General features: G+C 47.3%; 1 long non-coding RNA gene across 1 annotated transcript; it reads right to left on the bottom strand.

The window, feature by feature from the left end:
* Positions 1-4,376: 4,376 nt before the first annotated feature.
* LOC121833953 lies at positions 4,377-7,388 on the bottom strand. Its single transcript, XR_006076951.1, has 3 exons — positions 7,351-7,388; positions 5,089-5,247; positions 4,377-4,457 (listed from the first exon to the last, which is right to left on the bottom strand). It is a non-coding gene; the product is annotated as an uncharacterized LOC121833953 (long non-coding RNA).
* Between the last annotated feature and the right edge of the window lie 10,312 nt (positions 7,389-17,700).

Below are 17,700 nucleotides of genomic sequence, written 5' to 3'. Positions count from 1 at the left end.
AGAGCCAAAAATTAAAGGTTAAAGACCAAAGACTAAAGCAGTCGGCAAACGGACAGTTATTTTGTTTGGTTACTTCAGGCAGCAAGACAGTGAAAATTAGCGAAAGCGAGTGCTCCATTTATATCTCTACTTTTTTTTCCCCCAATGAAATGAGTCTTTTCTTCTTCGTATGCTTCGGTTTGTGATATGGTGCCTTGTTGTTTATGTACACTGCGCGACACTGTTAGCGGGAGCATTCAATATCCTGTTTTCATTTTTTACCTTAAATTCGAGGGGCTGACATTTGCCTATTGGTGTGGAATAAAGCGCTCGTTTAGAGCACTAATCTGAGCGACAAATTTTCAGCTTTTTCAATAGCTGTCAAAGAAATAAACTGGAAATAAAAGCGATTTTTTTCGTGTTCGTATTAACAGTGGAGCGCAGTGTATCTATCTGCCTTGGGGGGTGACATGATACCATTTTGCTTGACTATACACTTTTTTTAATTTCTTTTGTGTGTTTATGAAAGTGCGTTTTTCAGCTTAAGCTCCTGCCCAGTTTCTGCCTCACTTGTGCTACGGTCTTTTCTTGCAATAGAAGGCCACGCAACATAGTCTACTCTTACAATGCTGAATTCAACAGTAACACTGTAATTTGGTTAGATGCCATATTCACACGCACATCTGAGAAGTAAAATGGGAGTCGTTAGTAAACATTTTTTTATTAAAATATTTCTAGATGCCTTTCAGCCCAGTTGGACAGGTATTTCGCTCAGTACAAAAGCTTGAACATGATTTACTGTGATAATTTTATGCATTCTAATATTAAACAAACAAGAAAATGCCCATGGTCTTTGTAGGTTTCGTCCAGCCGTCAGATTATGCCGTCTGCGCACATCACTGCCTGGTGCTTCACGACGAGCAGCCTCTTGTGGTCTTCTTCTAATTTTTTTGATGGACGGCATATGGGCATGCTGTGCGGTCAACAAAACCCCAACAGTTGTTCAGGGGTGTTCCCTTGTCCTTGACGGCCTAATAAAAAAGACAAAGAAAAACACTCTTACAACACGGCAGTATTTAAACACTACCAAAACATGTGATATGGGACTTGTTACTCCTCTAAGATAAAGCGTATTTCCATTGTAAGGTTGTAGAAAACTGGGTATCGTAAATTAATATATATATATATATATATATATATATATAGTTCCTTAATTCTGCTAAGGTTTGAGGCCGTCAAACTGTGCATGCGAGGCCCGCTACGCCGGAATTCAAAACAAAACTTCTGAAAACTGTTCTAATCTACCACTATTGCTTAGAAGTCCAGGGTTGTGTTTGCTAAATTTTGCATTGTTTATGCCTGTCTGGTTTTCACCAGACAAAAAATTGACGTGGAATATTCTTTCGACCGTTATTGGTAACTCTTCTCAAAACACCACCGGGTAACATATTCGGCCGCCATATTTTGGGCATCGCTTTTAGTGCGAGACTTGTGACTAGAACCCATTTCATAATCAGTATTGACGCAGCATTCGTGTCTAATACATTTTGACTCGCATTCGCGACAAACAATGATGTAGCTCTCTTGCTCCCTAGACACTTGGCCAAAATAAGGCGGCCTCGAAGACTAGCGGCACAATGGGTTGCACTTTTAAAAAGGCTGCATTCAAGTTTCTATTATTTTCTAAATCTACCAAGGAAATCCAATGCAAACATTTCCTGAGGAAAGTTAAACAATTCAAAAGTTGCGAGCGAGTGTGAATAAATAAAGCTGAGATGAATGGTTTCTTTGGTGCAGCTTGCGAGCGCTATGCTCGTGGTCAGCTTTCAGTGGCATTTTCGACAGGAGGGTGCATGCACAGATATAATTGGCGTTCAAGCACGCGCACCCGTACATCTGACTGCATAGCCATATTTTGTCCACAAAACGCGACGACTTTACCGACGCCGTGCTGGTTGCAAAGTGATACTCGTTCACTTCGTTTGATTATGCTGTTTTGTGTTACATAGAACTCAAATCGAATGGTTTACTTTTTACGCGCGGGGCGTACGCTTTACTTCTTGATTCGACCTCTTTCAAGCTCAGGTCACGGTCAAAAACATTGACGCGTGTTGAGTAAGTGCAGCCATCTTGAGATCCAAGCGATCACGCTAAGGACGCTGAGGGCAGTCCGCTCTACAACTTGTGAAGCGGAGCGCACGCTCACTTCGCTAACTATACGCTCCGACTCAGAGCGGGCCACGCATGCGCAGTGGGGACGATGCTTCTCGCAGAGCGTAAAGTAGAGCAAAGGGGGCTCATAAAAGTGGCCTACTAATACTCGCAGATTACGAACGCGCTCGTCGTGACTTGTCCTGACACTGCCCATGTACACCTTTGGCGTATAGAAAAAAGTAACTTTTCACCAGACAGAGCAGCTGTGTTAGAAACAATGGAAACGCGAAATTTACACAAACCATGCAGGGTCTCACCTGTGAGCACAGCTCTAGTTTCGCCAGGGTCAACCACCTATGTTTGTTCATGTCAGCAAGCAGGTGGCCGAACCTCTCGTTGATGTGACCCACAATGAGGTTCACAGAACTGAAGAACACCGACAAGTTCCGTCCAAACGCTCATCCAAGTACGAACAGACGGTTGGGATAGGCCAGTCGAGGAAGAACCATGCAAAGCGTCTCGCCAGATTGGCAACACCCTGCGCCGATCTGTCGGGTGCTGGTATTTGGAGGCCCGCATACAGAACAGCCAGATCCTTCTTTAAGCAGGATAGCTTCTTAAAGGGTTTCTTTTCTACGTTGGAAATATCCAGCAAACCGCTTTCGGAAAGGAAGCTTCGGGGCTTGATGGCACAAGGGATACGAATCATAGATTCGATGTCTCGCCAGCTTAATCTCGTTAGTAGAAGTCTCCTTCCTTGAGAACAGCGGGGATTCATCGTGCAGATGCCTTGCTAGCCTTGAGCAACATTGTACTCGTACTACGCAAAAGGATGTACTCGCAATGCGCAAACCTCGTCCTTTTCTCTTATTTTTCTACTTCGAATAAGTAAATCTGTTTCAGTTTTAATTCGAGTGGAGCAGAAGCTACAACAGCGAGTGCCGGCCTTTCAGCGTCCTTGATAAGCAGGCGCGCTCGTGCAGTGCAAGTACCGTTTTGAGCAACATGCTCATGCTTATACCTTCGGCTTCACTCGCACACAAGGTGGAATGATTATATTTATATTTTATAGCTTAATATTTCTTCAGGTGTGTGCCTACTCTTTTGTGTTCATTATTGTCGCCTTCGTTTTTACTACCTCTGCAATCACGCTCCCTTTCACTCTCTTGGTGTTAACGCTTAGGTTTTTTTGTCTTACTAGTACTATAAACGTCCACTTGTGGGGCTACGCAAGCAAATTTTTCGAACCCGCTCAAAACGCTCTTACGCTGAAGAAAAACGCTCTACTAAAACGCGTTTTTGGACCTCCGCTTTCCATTCCGGCGAAGCGGGCCGCGCATGCGCAGTTTGGCAGCCTCAGAGCGGAGCGGAAGATGAAAACTGTCTACTAAAACTCTCTAATAAGGCAATATTCTACAAGATAATTGTATCAATGTCATTTTTGTGCATTTACTAGGAAGTATGCAGTCACGTTTTGAAGAAGTGGTGGGTCAACAAGGTCGGGTAGTAGCGCACACAGTCACGATTCACTTGTTTCGGTTCCGAGACCTCATCAGCGCAAGCCAGCATTGGTTCAAGCCTACAAGTGTGTGCAGTGTTAAAATAAAGGCGGTAACACCGGTAACACTGCCCTCTTACTTTTTCTGCGAGTCACCGTTTCGTGCGCAAAAATGAATGGCAATGGGCGGCTGAGGCTTCACAAGAACAGGTTACAATATTATTGTAAATATGCACGTTTTTCAATTTGAGTCACTTGGTGCCAGCTTGGCATAAAAGTGTGGGTCCCATATTCGCAACATCTGGTTTTTAACTTTGGAAATTCCGGTTTCTGACGTTAGGACACACGCGGACGTGTAGGAAGATGAGGAGAGTTAGGAATGTTGGATATGCCACGCATAATAGTTTTGTGTCTAGTAGCTTTTGCGGATAGATGAAAACTGCAAAATAATGCTAATTAAAAAGCAACTGTATATTGCTTTGGCACAAACTATTGTGAGCAAACGATGCCGCTGCTTGGGTTCCCGGCGATTCAGGCTCTTGGGGTCGTGAAGTTTGTGGACCACATCCCAGAGTTTCCTCTGCTCCAGGTCAGGGTGGATGTTCTATCCAAGCTGTTTCATGATTGGGGAAGCTCTGTTTGAATCCATCTGCGGTCAGATGCGCTGTCCCTGACTCGACTGTATAAGTCAGCGATGTTATTGTAGTCTTCAGTTGCTTGTTTTCAGCGATTTTCTCCTCCAATAGTTTTTGCAGAGTTTCATCCAGTGCCTCAGACGGTACGCAATCGCTCTGCCCCATGTCATCCGCTTGAGCACAGGCATTAGCTGCAAGACCAATGGTCATGTTTCGTTGCCTCAGCAAAAAATTAGGCTTATCGCGTGTTTTAAGTTTTTTGTACGGGCTTTCCACAGCTGTGTACAATGATCGCAACCGCTTCTCTATCTGTTAGTCTACATTATGCAGAGAAATGTTACAAGGACAATGCCTTTGGAGTGTTTCTACGTAAGAATTCTCTAGCAACTCCTTTTCGTGTTGAACTTGCCTAACAAGCGTGTTAGTTAGCATAATACTCATGAAACCTCCTTCTAGCTTTACGCCGACACCGCATTCGCTTGTCTCCGCCATTATAGCACCGTGGTCACACCTTTCGCTAGAAAGTAAATGTGGAAGTATTCCTGTGAAAACCCGTTCACAAATGCTCCGGAAGCCCTCGGGCGACGGAGACTGCCTTTGATCCTCAAGGGAAATTGAATTTCCACTCCACCACCCAATTTGGTGTCTCGAACGTACAACCGGCTCGGTAGTCTCAGGCGTTCGAAATCAGCTTCATGATACAAAAGCCATCCTCCGTCTATCTTTGCGCCCTTTCCATGCAAAAACCCAGCGGAAAAGGTCCAGATATATTCTATCCTTACAGGGCCGTTATACCTTTCAATGTTGGAGAGTCTTCTGCACCTCAAAAGGTAGCTTGTCTGTTGCGGCGTCCAGGTGGCACTGCGTGGGTTGGCTGGAGTTGACCAACTCCACAAGGCAAGCCGCATTGAGGTGGCTCTGAGGCTCCAGTGTGGATTTCCATTTCGGTAGGCTTTTCCTTTGGACGAGGAAACCGTTGCTCTGGAACATATAAAACATTAGGTAAAGTAATCTGCAGTTCTTATTTAGTTAGCATAGAAGCGAAAAAAACTGAAGAATAAAATAGAAAAATGAAATTATATGTATGCTCCATTTCATTAGTTCTGGTAGCTTCGTGTGGTACATTTGAAATATTTATATCTTTTTCTGAAGACTTTCTTTGCAGTGTTTGATAACATAATGAAAATAAAAAGACAAATTTCACACGGGTGGCAGTAAGTAAAGTTTAGATAATTTATTTGCTCATTGAAGCAGAAATATTGAAAAGTTTTCAAACAAACTAAGCAGAGCTAGGACAACTCATACCTGTTGCAGAGCATAGCAAAAATAATGTTTCCCTTAATATCTAAATACATGCATGGATGCACTGGTTCTCGAAGCTCATACAGGCTCTTCGTGGACTGCTCTTAGGGAGTTTTAGGTGACTCGCACCTCCGAAGTGAATCGCGACATAGATGGACGACATGACGTACGCCTTGGGGTTATCGCCAACATCAGTTGCTGACAAATTATGATCTGCTCTTGCATACTTGTTGCCTATCTTTAGAGCCTTTGAATCACGTTTTGAAGGATGCTGGTACTGGGTGCTGTGCACAGTGTGTCCGAAAACCTGCGCCCTGTGGTACTCTACGACCTCTGCGACGCTTCCCGAAGTCAGCTCTTCAACAAGTCCGGAAACGTGCTCATGGGTCTGTCTTGGCTTTCCAAGAAGCTGCAGCTCACTTTGTTTTTGTTTGTTCCCAGAGATGGACTCTTGGACCTCATCCGAAGCCATGCTCTTTAACTTAAACAGTTTCCCATCAAAGTGCGGGACACAATCTGAACGGCTACTCCATTCGAGGATGAAACCAATTTAAGGAGATGGCCCATATTTGCCTTTTAGGCAGAACATGAGAGCGCCCATAGTGGTCCATGAAGCAGAACTGCCTTGGGAAGGTGCAGGAGTGTGTGCGCGTTTGAGGGGATTTGGGCTGAACCATATGGGTATTCGGTCATGACGACAAACTCTGTTAGCTTTGACGTGCTGACGTCCACATCCTCTGTGGTTACATCTGTTTTATGCAGCAGATACAACGCTGAGACAAACAGGTCAAAATGCTGAAAATGCTGTTCTGGCAGTATGTTCATCAAACACGGCTGGCAGTAATAAAACACCCAGCACTGCCATTCAGCTGCCTTCCAGTATTTCTTCAGCTTCAGGGCCTGCGGTGGTCGGTTAATGCATTGCGGTGGCTTCAGGCCACATGACCGTTCATTTACGACTGCTTGCCGCGTCGGATCATGAATGTACCGTATTTACTCAAATGTAATGCGAGTTTTTTTTTCAAATTTCCCTTACCTAATTTGGGGGTTCGCGTTATAATCGAAACGCCTCAAAATTTGCCTTGGCGGTGTCGCAGCACAGGCTCTTTAAAATGGCTACGACAAACCTCGCGATCTTTCAATCTTGTGCTGGCAACATACACACGCTGGAAACAGCCAATCCAATCCTATTCTTGTTTGCGACTCGTTGCGCCCATGTTAGGGTTACGGGTTACCTTCACAACGCTTTCTCTTTCTGTTAGGGTTACCGTACCCATGTGCCTGTGTTGTCCGTGTTTTGTGAGCTTCTGCTACGTGCTTCCGCGACTGGACTCGAGCAAATGGCGGCGCGACGAGCTCAGTACGACGCCCGCTTTAAAAGAAGTGCAATTATGATGGCTGAGGAAATCGGAAACTCTGCCGCGGCTCGACGGGTAGATGTGACAGAATCGACTATCCGTGGGTGGAGGCTCCAGCGTGAAGTGCTCTTCAAGAGTGAACCCGACCGAAAAGGCTTCCGCGGACCACATTGTAGTACTTTTTAAGGTACTTTTTTCCCCTCACTTAACTCGCGTTACATTCGAGTTCTTTTTTTTTTTTTCTTTTTGCACTGTGAAAAGTCATCCCTCGCGTTAAATCGTGGTCGCGTTACATTCGAGTAAATACGGTAGTAATCTTCACCAACAGCGGAAAACCACAGCTCAGCAAACTGGCGAGCAACACCAAGCAATGCACAGTGCATGTGTCTGGGTTGAAACTTTGAACGATGTTAAACCCAGGTACATTAAGGAGGGGTGAGGCAGGGCCTTTTGACCCCACGGACTGTGCTCTCTGTTGCTGCTGCAGCTGACGTCACTCAACATTCCCAGCTTGGCATGGTCTTCCATGACGCCTGCACTGACAGCATACTTTACGCAGCCTGCAAAAAGAGTGAATAGCATTATTAGTCACTTCATGTTACAACTCCAAAGTTACATTATTTTACCATTTATGCAAACTCCGGGGTGAAGGCATCACGAGCAGCCATATTAACCTTAGGATTGAAGGACGTTTTGCATGGCAGCTCTTGCAGGAGCGACTGCCACGCAGCTGATACAATACACCTAAGGAAAATTACCAACACTATTACCACTAAATACTACTGCCTTAAAATATAAGTGCACAGAAATACCTGAAACTCATATGTGACTTGCAGCATTGTTTTAATTATAGGATCGCCGTTTCTGGTATGAACTGAAAAAAGTATGCACAACGGCAGCTTATTGCCAGTTCGAGTGTAAATGTTCCGGTGGAGATGGATTGCTTCGAGGGGAGTACACCTCGCGAGCACAGAGTAACTCATTTATAACGTGATAAACATTGTATGAACTAATTCTTATATTATTTAAGTTATTATAAGCATAACAATTTATGCTCGAAAAACCAAACGAAAAACGGATAGGCATATGCGGACAGGTCAGTCAGGTCAGTCATACTCTCGAAACCGCTCGAAATCAGTAAACGAAAGCCCCTATCTGTACTAAATCCTAAGAGCGTTTCAAAAAACTCAAACAAACGTTGAATATTGCCGTCGGGCGGTCGATAAATTACAGAAATAAGTGTATCTTTTGTCAGTACAGATAACACTTCGTAATCTTTGGTGACAATGCAAAAGTTAGATAACAGCTGACATTTGATTTTTTTTTTCAATTAGGTCACACACGCCTCCCCTTTGACTGGAAGTACGATTCAGACAATAACTCTCATAGGATGGCAATTGAAATGCGTCATTTTCACTAGTATACCAGGTTTCTGTTAGGAGAATTTCATTGAAAGGAATTTCGAACTGGCCAGAGAGGCTTTCAAGAACGATTATCTTGTTTTTGGCTGACCTTACATTCAAGTGGACAGCCCTTATCGAAAGCTTGGTTTCATATTCGAGGCGCTCGATAATATCAGTGACATGCAGATAGGGTAAATCTAACATTTCAAGCGTGAGGTGCCAGCGAAAAGCGTCTAGCTCAGTTTAAGTAAATCATCTTCATTTTTTATGATAACCGCGCGCTCACCATCTTTTCTACCAGCAAAACGTTTTCTGTAACGGTGCCAGACGTACGAAAACCCTTTTTGTCTCGCCCATTCCTTCATTTTTACCAGCAGTTCCCTATTAAACTTATACAGGTTCTCATTTATGTAAATGCTAGCACCCGTGGTTCTCAGTTTAGCCTTTTTATCCAGCCAGACGCCCCGTCTTGCTTGCGATGTAAACCTGACAATGATCCCAGGGATTTTCTCAGGTCTGGATGGCAGTCTGTGGACGGCGGCTACTTCGTGTATAGTAAGCTCAGGCACATCCAATACCCTAGCAAGCTCATTAGCCTTGCTGAGCAAATTTTTTCCTTCAGTTTTTGGGATGCCATGAAATTCCAAGTTACATCTCTTACTTCTCCATTCAAGATCATTTATTTCCTGCTTAAGTTGTCCGATTTCACTCTGTTTTTCACTTCCCTCTATTGCGTCAACTCGTTTTTTTAAATCCTTGATTTCATAGTCCTACTTGGCAATATGACTTAGAACTTGGTCGTACTTGTCAGACATAAGCTGAATCGACGCTTCAATGTCGCCCACAGTCTCTTTTAAGGTCAGTAGGTCATCCAATTTTCTGTTCATGTTTGCTAGCATAGCAGACATATCATCCTCTTGATTTTGTTTGCTATATGCGCCGCCTTTCAGCTTCACAGCTCGGGAAGTTGCACATTTCCACGTCTTGCGGTACAATTCGCCCTTCGTTTTAAGCGTAGCTTCAGACACACCCGCGCATGATCCACAGTGATACGAGTACCCACATTCAGCGCATGAGAGCGAAGGTTTTTCAGTGGTAATTTATTCTTGGCACTTTATACACAATGGGTCAGCCATTTATGCATACACTACGACAAAAGAAACGCTAAGTGGCCGCAGCGTCAGCTGTAAACGTGAAATACAGGGAATCCGCTCCACTACAAAACCGATTCCACTAACCTGTGATGTAGAAGCAAAGCGTTAGCCTCCGAGCACCTCGCTGACGCCGCTGCCAAAAGAAGTGGCTGAACGCTGAGGGAGGCTGCTTTTCAGCACTCCGACGATCGTAGCGGTGGCGTTGATGGCTTCCGTCCACCGATGACTAGGATCTTGATGCGGCACGTGGCTGTTTGCCCCAAAAGATGACGCTGCGTTGTTTGAAGGGCAGAACAGGATCGAAGAAATATTTGTGATGTAGAAGCAGAGAGTTAGCCCCCGAGCACCTCGCTGACGCCGCTGCCAAAAGAAGTGGCTGAACGCTGAGGGAGGATGCGTTTCAGCACTCCGGCGATCGTAGCGGTGGCGTTGATGGCTTCCGTCCACCGATGACTAGGATCTTGATGCGGCACGTGGCTTTTTGCCCCAGAAGATGACGCTGCGTTGTTTGAAGGGCAGAACAGGTCCGAAGAGATATCTGTGATGTAGAAGCAGAGAGTTAGCCCCCGAGCACCACGTTGACGCCGCTGCCAAAAGAAGTGGCTTAACGCTGAGGGAGGCTGCTTTTCAGCACTCCGGCGATCTTAGCGGTGGCGTTGATGGCTTCCGTCCACCGATGACTAGGATCTTGATGCGGCACCTGGCTGTTTGCCCCAGAAGATGACACTGCGTTGTTTGAAGGGTAGAACAGGATCGAAGAAATCTCTGCGATGTAGAAGCAGAGCGTTAGCCCCCAAGCACCTCGCTGACGCCGCTGCCAAAGGAAGTGAAAGAAAAGATGTAAACCTGACAATGATCCCAGGGACTTTCTCAGGTCTGGATGGCAGTCTGTGGACGGCGGCTACTTTGTGTATAGTAAGCTAAGGCACATCCAATACGCTAGCAAGCTCGTTAACCTTGCTGAGCAAATTTTCCCCTTCAGTTTTTGGGATGCCATGAAATTCCAAGTTACATCTCCTACTTCTCCATTCAAGATCATTTATTTCCTGCTTAAGTTGTCCGATTTCACTCTGTTTTTCACTTTCCTCTATTGCGTAAACTAGTTTCTATAAATCCTTAATTTCATGGTCCTGCTTGGCAATATGACTTAGAATTTAGTCGTACTTGTCGGACATAAGCTGAATCGACGCTTCATTGCCGCCCAGTCTCTTTTAAGGTCAATAAGTCATCCCATTTCCTGTTCATGTTTGCTAGCATAGCAGACATATCACCCTCTTGCTTTTGTTTGCTACATGCGCCGCCTTTCAGCTTCACAGTTCGGCAAGTTTCACAGTTCCACGTCTTGTGGTACAATTCGCCTTTACGTTTTAAGCGTAGCTTCAGACACGCTCGTGCATGATCCACAGTGATAGGAGTACCCACATTCAGCGCATGAGAGCGAAGGTTTCTCAGTGGTAATTTATTCTTGGTACTTTATACACAATGGGTCAGCCATTTATGCATACACTACGACAAAAGAAACGCTAAGTAGCAGCAGCGTCAGCGGTAAACGTGAAATGCAGGAAATCGGCTCTACTACAAAACCGATTCCACTGACCTGTGATGTAGAAGCAGAGCGTTAGCCCCCAAGCACCTCGCTGACGCCGCTGCCAAAAGAAGTGGCTGAACGCTGAGGGAGGCTGCTTTTCAGCACTCCGACGATCGTAGCAGTGACGTTGATGGCTTCCGTCCACCGATGACTAGGATCTTGATGCGGCACGTGACTGTTTGACCCAGAAGATGACGCTGCGTTGTTTGAAGGGCAGAAGAAGATCGAAGAAATATCTGTGATGTAGAAGCAGAGCGTTAGCCCCCGAGCACCTCGCTGACGCCGCTGCCAAAAGAAGCGGCTGAACGCTGAGGGAGGCTGCTTTTCCTGCCTTTCGGTGCTTTGCCCGCCTAGACAGTTTTATTCAGTGTATTGAAAGTGAAAACTGGTCTGATGTTCCCAGTGATACAGATCCCGACAATGCGTATAATACATTTTTGGACAGGTTTAAAGTTGCATATGCAAGCAATTTTCCCTATAGGGCCTTTAAAACATCAAAGAGAATTCGAAATATATGCCTTGCATCGATGGAGCCAGAACCGGAGCCAGATGCCGAATCTGGCAGTTCAGAGTCGGACTCTGGGTCGTGGGTCGAGCTCGGACGGTTCTGAGCCGGGCTCGGCGGGGTTCCAGCCAGAAGGTGGCGGGCAGGCTCCTGCCCACTTTCTGGTGCGCCTGTCGGATAGGGGGAAGGCTCTGAGGCTAGGCCTTGTGTCCCAGTTCGAGACCTGCCAAAGCCGTGCCGTCGCGGGGCCCTCTGCAGGCCGCTCTGGCAGTTCCTTGCGCCAGCAGCGGTGGCGCCACCAAAGAGTCTGTCGTCGATCTAGCCTCTTTAACAGTCCTGCCGTCCAGGGAGGCCATCGACGACAGGGAGCCCCTCGTCGTCATCGTCGCCACCATGCCGGCAGCTCCGCAAAGACAGAGGTGGTGTGACACCCAAGACCCTCGTCAGCACCCTTGGTGCCAAGGGAGCTCCCCATAGAAGTGCGTAAAATTATTTCCGGTCCACAGGCAGAACGGTTCATGAACTGCGCAGTCTTTCGAGCTCCTGCTCCTCACAGTTTTTACTACAGCCAGCGGCGTAGACTTTCCATTGTCCCGGGGTGGGCAGGCTGAGAAGTTCCCCCCGGGGGGGGGGGGGGGGGGGGGGGGGGGGGGGGGGTTCTGCGCGTTATTTTTTTGCCAGAACTAGAGAGTGAAGCTAACGAAAGCACGCTGGAATTTTATTTTTCATGTATTTTGTCAAATAGAGGCAACGTGTTGTTGTTTTGTTGACATGCCACTACTAGAAGCTCGTTACATGGCACATAAGCAGCGTCTCAGTAAGGATCATGTCCCGGGCCTGGGGGGGGGGGTGCTCTGCCCCCTCCCCCCCCCCCCCTTTGGATTTGACCAGAAGGGCACGAGCCCCGACGCCCCCCCCAAAGTCTATGCCTATGAGTACAGCCATTGTGCTACCCTCGCAGAAGGATGGTGTCGTCCGATACATGTAATTGGGGATTTTAAGTGTGTCACGGTTGTTCCCAAGGTGTACCTCTCCATAGGCTAACCCTTTATTTTACAACAAAAATGAGGTAATGAGTATCCTGTGTCCATGATCGTGTTTGGTTAGTTGAGTTCATGGGCAAACACAGACAGTTTGCGTCTCTTTTCCCGCAGCAAACTGTTATTTTATGTCATGTATTTCCTTCTGTGCTATTGGATATTGGCTTGTGTAACACGTATGACCAAGTAACCTGGGATCAAATCATTTTGCCTACTTTCAAATGATCTCATTTTTCACTCTGCTCCATTCTGTTTCTTTTCTTTCCAGGTGTGCCTAATTTTTATGTATTCTTTGTGACTACAACATTTTGATATATTTTGTTGTTTACAAAGAAGGTACACATGAGCAGATCGCGACAGATGTATTCTTTTAGCAATAAAGTTTTTTGCAAACATTGCAATTTTTTTCACAAAATACTCATTGCAGTACAAAACTGTATGTGCAAGTGAAAACAAGCTTCTGTTTTTGTTTTTTTTTATGTGAGAGTTCGACAAAAGATGCATTACGGCCACTTGAGGCGCTTTCGTATCAAACAGTATATACAAATAACAACAAACTTCAGGGAATATAACCCTTTCGAAAATATTTCTAAAGGGCCCGTCAGCCTTCAAGGATTATGGGACGTCACAGGCCTTCAAAACCCTTTAAAAATACCCTATAGAAAACCCCTTCAAGGATACCTTATAGAAAAAATCTTTAGCCCCACAGCCATCCAACCCCTTTAGCCCATCAACCCTTTAGACGCCCAAATGACTGTGAGCCATAGACCAAAATGCAGTTCAAAACAATATTAAAAATTTATTGCCGACATTTAGTTTTACATGCATATTATAACTCAAAAAGGTGATAAAAAGCAACGCTTGTTCAACCCGGCGAAGGAGCTGTAGACGAAAGAGATCCCTTCAAACAGGGACAACTGGCTTTTTTATCGCAAAGAAAAATACCTCTCAAAGTGCTTACAATGCCGCTGGGTATATTCCTGATGTACGGTGGTTGAGCTAATAAAACCGAGCAGGTGCACCTCACGGACACATACAGTCTCAGTAAGCACGTTTAGCGAAAACCACGAACTCGTAAGCAGCACCCGCCGCCGTTGAGAAATCCCGAGCACAGTCACGGTCTCGTCCATGATGACATCGCGCCGGCATCTTCGGCGTATTTCTCGCTCGCTGGTCTGAAGTCGGACGGTCGAAGAGGTGCAAGGAACAAGTCCGGACAGCGGCCGTCATCCACCGTCTCAACACCCACAGTACCATAATCCCGGTGCGTAGGCACAACATGCGGTGGGACGCTGACCCCGACTGCCAGGCTTTGCAGCGAGTAAGCCGACACCGGCCATCATCTCCTTGAATGCGCTGAACACAATGGCGCTCGAGCGGTGCTGAAGGCGGCCCGCGCCGAACTATGATTCACCTGCGGTACAAGAAAAAAACTGCACGGATCAAAAGAGACTAAGGGGCGAGCCCCCAAAACCACGCATGCTCACCTTGCTTGAGAAAATTGGTCCGCTCCAAACATCCCGGCTCGTGGGATAACCGGAACCGCACACGAGCAGAGAGAAAATGGCTATGGCCCCCCCGCTTGCACACACCACCCTCTCCCCCCGACCGCTGGCCTGGCAGCCCTGCACCCTCTCCCGTCGCCGGGCGGAGAGAGACGCAGTGTGGATTGCTTCTTGGGGACAGTCCCCCACGGAGGGACCGGTTCCCGGAACGAGTCGCTCCCGCGTGCGTCCTTGTTCCTGGAAAGCGCGCACTGCTCTCGGCTTTTTTTTTTATGCATGGTTGCACGGATTTCGTCTCGAGCGGCCAGGATTGCGATCGCCTCAAAACGCCGCTCGGCCAACACCACTCGGCCCGCGACTCGTCAATTCTCCACATGGGGCGGTCGCCCTCAGTGGCCTCTTTGGCGACCGAACACCCGGGCAGTGACAGACGGGTCCAGGAGCCCACTCGCAGTCGTATTTGATAGAAGAGCAGTAATAAAAATCTGACCGTACACACACACGATCGGCATTCTCCAAATACTTATTTTCCCCCGTAGCGTACAATAAGCAGCTATGTTCATTAATTCTGCGAAATGTGTTTTCTCCACCTAAGCCGTTGCCCACAGACATCTCAAGAAGCCTGAAGGTTTTCCCGACCCCATTAGAAAAGTTCTTGACAGGCTTTCAGACATTTCAAGGCATTCTAAAGGGCACTTTTAGACATTTCAGGAGAGCATCTGACGGGGCCAGTGAGCCCACCAGGAAATATCGGTGCCCCCTTCAAACGTCTCGGAAATTCCTGAAGTCCCCTTCACACCCTTTAAAAAAGCCTCGAAGTCCCATCAGAGCGATTTTCAATAGGGTTAAAGGGATACTACAACGAAATTTTGGCGCCTATTTTATGGTCTATATGTGTTCAAAGGAGCAGTATCACATCGAACACACCAATATCTTGTTAAAAAAGTCACGAAAACGAATTTTAGAACGAATTAAACGATTCCCAAACAGCACCTGGTGTTTGTCGCGAACGCCTCGTTTGGAATGTCCGTCTAGGTACATTGCCGGGAAGTGACCTAGGTCGTCTCACGGGTTGTCTCCTGGAAGAACGGAGCAGCGCCGCTCTGCGGAAGTACGGCTCACTACGCCTCTTCTCTAGTTCTGAACGCAATTATCAAGCCTTCGCTGCCTGCTCTGCCTTCACCCCTTCGCCATTTTCCCGACGATGGCGACGGTGGACTCGTTGCATTGAGTTGTGGTGGCCCGATCGCTTGCGTACCTCGGTCTCTAGAACGCTTAGATCATCCTGTCGCGTTCTAATGCCGAGATGGTGCGGCACTGTGCGGTAGAGGACTGCGGCAACCTCCTGATTCGGCGCGGAAAACCTATTCACCAGTTCCCAAAGGACGAACAACTTTGTGCATTTTGGATCCGGCTCGCACGACCGTCCTCCCCGGCGTGGCTTCCAACTACGAGTGATCGCTTGTGTTCCTATCACTTTTGTGATGAGGACTACGTGCGAAGCCCCAGGGTGATGAAGTCCTTGGGCTTCCCGGTGAGGAACGTACAACTCAAACCAGGAGTTTTGCCCCGTTTATTTTCAAAGAAGCGGAGATCTGGCGAGCGCAGCGAACCCCTTGACAAGCGACGCAGAGTGGTAAGGGAGCATGTTGTCTGTCGAGTATTTCCGAGTTCTGCAATGAAAGCCGAACCGCATGTAAGCGATTTAGCGAGTGACGAGACGAGTGACGGCGTCGAGAGTCTGCGACGAGCGACGGAGATTTCTCACTGTCGCCAGTCGCATCGCTCGGTTCTTAGATTACTGGAAAGAGTAAAGCTATACGCACTACGTCGTGCACCTTGACTGGAAATGGCCCTACGCACTACGCGAAGCTCGTATCAGCGGCGAGTTTCCAAAGAGGTGGCGTAGCATGATAGTAAGGTGTCTGCTTTATACGCAGCGGTCCGCGGTTCGATCCCCAATGAGGGCGACGTTTCCTTAGTTTTTTTTTTTTTTTATCACTATTTTTTTTTGTAGGGCATTTACGATGTTTAAGACATTTCTTTACTACAAATAACACTGAAAAAAAAAAAAGAAAAGGATTGATATTTACGATATTTTGCAGAACTGAATGGTATGGGACTCGCTTTCCGGAGGTGCAGGAGGGGACAGCGGGGCTTGGGTTGCCGGCTGGACGCCGCGAAGCGGCGTGTACAGGTTAAGTTTTGCAATTAGCAGCCGCACAGTGTCGCCGCGAAGCGGCTTGAACGCAGGCAAGGGGGGTGGGGTTCGGTTAAACACACGCCGTCCGAAAAGGGTGACCCAAATGGCATGATGGCATCAGCTCTCTGCGTAGTGTTTATAGCCATTTCCGATCGAGGTGCACCACATAGTGCGTATAGCTTTACTCTTCTAGAAAACGTCGCTCACCGTCCTGGCCACTTGCCCCCGTCGCTTTCATGCGGTTTGCCTCCTCGCGCGACCGACCGAGCAACAGCGAAGCGGGTCGCCGTTGCTTGTCTCGTCACTTGCCAAGTCGCTTTCATGCGGTTTATGCTTGTCTGTTTCATCCAGCATGTGAGCGATTTTCCAGGAGACCTGTCGCTCAGTTCGTCACTCGCCGAGGCAAATCGCACGCAGCGACCTCCTGGCGATGACCAAAGTGTTCAGGGAATTTAGAACCGAACACTGCGACAGGCGACAGCGACGAGCGATAGCCTAGCTCATCGCTCGCCAAATCGCTTTCATGCGGTTCAGCCGTGGCCGATCGTGCTTTCTTTTTCAAGCCGTTCCGCTCATCATCGAAGAGCTTTGGCAAGGTGGGTTAGAGCGCCGGATCGAACGCACGCACTGCAGCAATTCAAGGATCTAGGGTTCGACCCCTACCTTACCAGTCTTAACTTGGATAAACATTGTGCTGGCATGCGGTAGTATATCAGTAGTATGTGACGTCCCTTCAAAACCCCGGGGTAGCGGTAGTACTGCACTGGCTGGATTTCCTACCTACAGTGTAGAGCGTATCTGCAACGACAACCATCCACCTCTAAATTTCCATGCACTTTATTTTTCTTAATGGCCAGTAAATCATATGCTATTTTCCCCTGAGCATCAGGCATCTCTGCGCGATTCCACCAACTTCCTTGTCGGAGGTGCAGACACATGTTGGGAGCCTACAAACGAGCTAGAAGAAACAGCCGTTAGAACAGGTAAGGTTATTGACGTAACTTGAATGTCTTTTAACGTAACAATGTGTGGGCTGTGAGTGCTGCACCAGTGGGCCCATACTCCTGGGCCAAAAGCAATAACACCCCCTTAACATTCTTCCGTCTTCTCTCTTGCATCTCTCCAGTGACTCCAAGTGTGTTGGCATGTCGGCTGGTTGCACTGCGGCCTCCCTCCTGGTTCAGTGATTGCGGCTTCGTGGGCTACAGAGCACAATACGTGGCTTCATTGATGATTGAGCAAGCATCTGTCGAATTGATCTCAAATTCCAGCTCTCGGTTTTCAATCTCCAGGATGACCTTAGGCAGCATTCAGCTCATGCAGGCTCCATGACTTGTCCGAAAGATCATCATCAGAATCAAGGGTCTCATTGGCCT

Source organism: Ixodes scapularis, unplaced genomic scaffold, assembly GCF_016920785.2.
Source record: "Ixodes scapularis isolate PalLabHiFi unplaced genomic scaffold, ASM1692078v2 ptg000105l_1___fragment_1__unscaffolded, whole genome shotgun sequence".
NCBI classification, from domain to species: Eukaryota; Metazoa; Arthropoda; class Arachnida; order Ixodida; family Ixodidae; genus Ixodes; species Ixodes scapularis.
The sequence above is the reverse complement of the archived record's forward strand: the minus strand, read 5'-3'. Positions and strand labels throughout refer to the sequence as shown.